We start from the raw sequence: 6,000 nt of genomic DNA, 5'->3' as shown, positions 1-6,000 counted from the left end.
TGTATCCTGTTCTTCCTCCCTACCATTTTTTAATACTTAACCAGGGTTATCATCAGGCACAGTATCTCAATACAATGGAGGTAGAAATACATGATTTCAAGGGTTGATTTCAGTCTTGTGATTTATGATTTTTATGGGTTAATAGGATTTTTAAATCAGAAGATAATGTTGAACCCAAATGAATGAATTTCTGAAGAGAGAATTTCAAGAATGATGGCACATGGGGACAAGGGTGGTATTTTGTGGATGGGCAGGAATGACTGGGCCTGGTTTAGTCCTGTGGAGCAGGGAATCACCCACTCTGTGGGACCTGATCCTGGATGCACATTACCTGGGGTTTTAGAGACAGCAGCGATTTGGATTCTAAGTTTCTATACATACGGCAGATAAAAGATGTGCTGTCAATATCTCACACCGCTTTGCAACAATTTGAAAACACTTTTTAAGGTGGCAAATATCAGTGATTCAGAGTATGCCCATGGAAAATATTTTGCTGGACTGGGTGAGTTTTACTGTCAACAAATTAAACCATCTCTGTAAAATCCTCTCCCAAATGAAAAATTTCTTTTGTGTGGATTCAATTCTCTTAAAAAGTATGTCAAAAAGCAAAGTAACCAACACCATAGCTCTATTTAATTATAATTACATAAGCTTTTAAGTGAAAACAATGACAATTTCAATGGCAAGAGTTTATTTAAAAAGTTATACCTAATACAATCATAGACATCTACTAATACCTGCTAGGCTAGAAAAATTAATTATAACAAAACTCAGAAAATATCACTTATATCATCTGCTCTCAAAATGAATTATCTTTGCCCAAAATTGTCTCTTTCCTAATATTTGGTCAGCACAGAAGAGAAATCGACTTTCATAAAGAGTCGACATTTCTAGCTTTTCTTCTTTCCTAATTATACAGAAAGTTACTCTGAAGTCAGACTACTTTTATGCATTAATTAACCTGATTCCCCCATGCAAATATTTAACAAACATCTAGGAAACAAATATTCAGACATTGATTGAATTAAACAAATATTCAGACATTGATTGAATTAAACTGAACCCATAATCCAGATTCCACATGTTGTTTATTTTTTCCTCACCTAAAGCGGATGGGTGGGTGTGGGTTTGACTTTTCTTACACTCCCGGGGTTTTGAGCATCATTTGGTGTAATTGATTTCCCTACAAACTGACAGTCTGATAGACAAGGAGCATATTTATTTCTTAGTCAGAGAAATGGGCTACAATCTTTCTCAATGTGGCTTCTATCTCCTTCGTTTAAATCATGTTTAATCTTGAGAAAATTATAAGAAAAGAGGAGTTACAGAGAAGAACTCGAGAGGTATATAATACCCAAGCATATTTTTTTATGTTACTAGAAATGTTTGAATATCAATAGTGTCAAATCTTAACCAAAAACTAATCATCATGGTTGCTTTGTAAAAATGTAAATGGTTTGTACCAAACTGATAATAAATTCCATCAAAGGAGGACAGGGCAAGGTAATAACTTTGCTTTATACTGTGATAAACCTTAAAAATATAGCATATCTAAAGATTTTTTTTGACTATTATCTCTCCTTTCTCCCCCACTTTGCTCGCTCCTTTCCTTTATTTAAAAATTGCTTATTGGGAATATACTATACTACAGGCTCTCTGGGAGATGCTGGCTAGGTTATTTTTTACCTTGTAAGTAATAGTTATTACACATAGCATTTTTGGGAGGGAGAAGGTAGGAGATCCCAGAGGAGGGAGTGAGAACAATGAGAGAAGTGGAGAGACTGGATAATGACAGAGACAAGGACAAGTTATTAATATTAATTCACATGATATTGAACTCTATTCCCCCTTGAGTTGGTTGTTTTATTTACCTACCTAGTATTTCATAAGCAAATACTATGTTCCAGGCACTGTCCTGGGCCCTGGGGATGCAAAGTCAAGAAAGACTTCTTTACTTCTGTCCTCAGGGGAGGGACAGCCTAGTGGGTGACAGGGAGGTCAATAAAGCACAACAGACAGGGGCTGGGGAAGTATGTGCTGCAAGGTCCTGAACAAGCAACTATGTGAGCCCAGGGAATGCATCTAAGGCAGATGAGAAAAAGGTACTGAATTTCCTATGAGAGGGCCCAAAGTAGAACAAACCAAAACAGAACACTTTTTTTTTTTTTTTGGCATGACTGAGGCCAAGTTCATGGGTGCCCCACCCCTGCTGCCTGGCCCTGCCCCACAGGCCATTGATGCTACCTTAGGCTAAACTATGTGGACAGCACGGTAGGCAGTCCCCCTCTGCAAGGGGCTTCACCTCAAGCCTCAGTTTTTTTCTTTTTTTAAAGATTTTATTTATTTACTTGAGAGAGAGACTGAGAGAGAGAGCACATGAGAGGGGAGAGGGTCGGGAGGGTCAGAGGGAGAAGCAGACTCCCCGCAGAGCAGGGAGCCCGATGCGGGACTCGATCCCGGGACTCCAGGATCATGACCTGAGCCGAAGGCAGTCGCTTAACCAACTGAGCCACCCAGGCGCCCTCAAGCCTCAGTTTCCCCTCAAAACAGAGCACTTTTGTCAGGTTGGCCTAAATAAAAAGGGAAGGATTTAATGAGGAAGATTGAATGACATGGCTATACCTTTTTAGTCTTATCAGCCTGCAAATCCCATTGTTAATTTAAAACGTAATAGTAAATTTACCATTTGCTATGCCATGTTTTAAGCTTTACAGAGTGCCAGCTAACATTACAGATATACATGCCACATGATACTCTTGTGTGGCAAGCCTGATTTATAGGCTTATTGTTCATTTTCTTTGATACATCCCAAATCGTTTTGCAATTATAGCAAATTATCAATAGTTCAATGACTATTTTAACCACATGGAAAAAACCGCCCAATATTTTAAGTCCGTTTGCTAGAGTTATTATTATTTTATTCGAGTGAAGTAGTTTTTTGGTTTGTAACGGTATAATTGGCAGTTCCTAAAAATGTATCAGCTTTGCCGATCATAGCATTATGTGGTGGTAACTTTGATGTGAAGCTGAAGCTGGAATACCTTTCCTCTCTGAGAGCACAGGGGAAAGGACAAACAGCGCACTTTACATAATTTTCTTTGGTAGGCTGGGGTACTGCGTGAACAGCTGCATCCCACTGTGTGAGCTGTGCATAAAATGAGAGTATGTTAAGTAGCTGCCAATAAAAAACAATCCTTCAGTTTCAATGCCGCTTTAGATCAAAGTAGCCTTGGCACCAATAAATTGACCAGCATTCTGAAGTTATTTTATAACCGAGGAAACAAATGTTATAGAAATAGAATTCTCATACATTATAATGTGGAAAGGATGTGTGTAATTTTCTCAAAATAATGTAAAGACTAAAATGAAGTGCCCTAAATTATATATTAGAACTGTTCAATGATGATACATAATAAGGGTAAAATAGCACAGATTCTTTTTATAACTTTGATTTTGCAAATTCATATCTACTTAATATAGCATTCGACTTAAGGTAACGCTCATCCTACCGGGAGAGAAGTCACTCGTAAGCAAGGTATTAATTCATGAGCCGAGATATGCCAGAGATTGTCGAATAGATAACATAATGAAAATCCTGGAATTACTTCTAGCTTTTGCCATTTTAGCTTCATCATGATAAGAAAAGAGTGGTACTAATTCTTTCTAGCAAATTTAATAATAATTAGGTAATTGAATCTCCCACTCATAGCATTTTCCCCTTCTTTGGCATCAGATATTTAAAGCTTCTCTGAAGCCTAAGTATGAAGAGTTTCCTAGGAATGAGTCTCACCACAATTAAGCCCTTTATTAAAAAACCCACTTTCATTAGTTAGTGAGAACTGTCAGAATATTGGCTTTACCACTCTCTACATGCTGTTTGTTAATATGAGACACATCTATTTTTATGCATTAAGTAATTCAAATTTACCCTATCATTTGTGACTGTGCTGTCCATTTCATAACACAAAATAAATCCATTTTCTTTAAGATTCACAGGTGATTTTGTCCTAAATATAGCTGTACTTTCTTAATTTCCAGGCTAGGGAAAAGAGACACATTTCATGGTGATTCATTCAAAGTGACATGGCAACAAAAGCTCCAGCTAAAAAATTCCTAATTTATAAAAATAACATATATAGCATCTTAATTGACAATATATCATACTGTGTCCATAAAAAATAATCACATTCAATGGAAGAATGGGGAAAAGTTGGAATATAAGTGCTGGAAAAATACAAATTTTTGATAAATGATAATTACTGTGGCATTTTTGTTGTTTTATTGATGAGATGTCATCAAACAGATTCACAAATGTCTGTTTTTTTTATCAATATTTCACACATTTCAAATACCAAAGAGAAGAAAGATTCATGGCAATTACTTAGAGCCTGTAAAATGCTCGTTTTATTTAGAGTTTATTTCCCTTGCATTTTCATGTAATCAAGATTGAGATTGATCACTGTATTAGTTCACACAGTGTTATGTTAGAAGCCATGTACTCTTGGCAATATGAAGGCTCCCTGGTTCTTGACTAAATTTGTGAACCAGTCAATGCACAGTCTCATCTCTGCTAAGAATGTTCTTTTTCATGTTGTCTGACTGGTCAACTCTTACTTTGTTGATTCAAAACTTAGTTGTTGGTATCAGGGAAGGTGTCCCTCTTTCCCCCAGCTTCCGCTTTCTGATAGGTTGTTTGTTGTTATTTTGTTTCTATTTTTTACAGTGTAATTGAGATATAATTGACATATAACAAACCTTGTATCAGTTTAAGGTATACAACATAATGATCTGATGTGTCCATATATCGTGAAATGATCACCACAATGAGTTCAGTTAATGTCTATCACCTCACGTTGTTACACATTTTTTACTTTCTTGTGATGGAAACTTTTAAGACCTGATAGGGTTAATTAGGCTCTGTGCAACATGTGTGAAAGGTTGTACTTGCTTCACTGCATTTTGGTCTGGGCATCTCCCTGACTAGACCGTCTCCCCTGCCAGGCTGAGCTAACTCGTTGAAGACAAGAACTCTCTTAGTCGTCCATTTTTTCCCCTGAAACCTAGACCAATTTTGTGTGGGTAGTAAGGTAGATATTAATATATACTTATTATATCAAAAACAATGTAATTGGCTCTCCTTACAAGAAAAGATTGTTATAATACCTAGAAGTGATGGAAAGTTGGATCACTAGGCCTGATATAATTGAACACGTTGAAGGAGTCCATACGACAATGAATCCATTAGCTAGATATGGCTATCCAACAGTCTGTTTAAATCTTTAAGATGAAAAAAAAAGGGTTATTTTATTTTTTTATTCTTACTGGCTTAGAACCTGTGTGGCTTTTCTTCATGTATCAACTCTTCTCTTGATTTTTTTTTTTTTTAATGAGTAAGAAGGACACATCCTGTAGCAATACACTGAAAACTCCATCAAGCTTCCAACTTGAAGAATACTGCCAAGTTATGCACATCTTAAGATTTTTCTCTTATAAAGCCAAGAAATGTGAAACTTATTAGCAGTTCTCATGTATGGTTTTATGAGGAAAAGGAAAATGCAGAAGTTTGTGTTCCTATGGCAATGAGGTTTCAGTTCTGACTCCTTTCCCAGCTTTGCAAACCAGCGGGCCATGGCTGTGGATTCCTCACTCAACCAGACAGCTGGCGGAGCCTCTCAGGCCCGAACAGTTGCTTTGACAAAAATCTTCGTTGGATCTGCTTTACTCTTTTCTTCTCTGTTAATTCTCACTTGTGTTAAAGAAAAACCCATGCTTATGTATGGATAACTTGGTGGGGTTTTGATGGAACTTGCTTTTCTCTCATATGCGTATAACCCATCTCGTTGTCATTTCCTTGTGCTTGACTTATGAATCAGCCTGCATTTTGCTGGCTCCTATCACATCATTCAGAAAAAAAGTCTGAAAATCAGTGCATCATCTCTGGAGCAAGGAGCTCAAATTCTGTGATGGATGACACTGCAATGAGGCACAAATCAGGCAATG

This window comes from Mirounga angustirostris, unplaced genomic scaffold (genome assembly GCF_029215605.1).
Source record: "Mirounga angustirostris isolate CCGP_5_RB_7025 unplaced genomic scaffold, mMirAng1.0.hap1 SCAF_3, whole genome shotgun sequence".
Lineage (NCBI taxonomy): Eukaryota > Metazoa > Chordata > Mammalia > Carnivora > Phocidae > Mirounga > Mirounga angustirostris.
The sequence above is the reverse complement of the archived record's forward strand: the minus strand, read 5'-3'. Positions refer to the sequence as shown.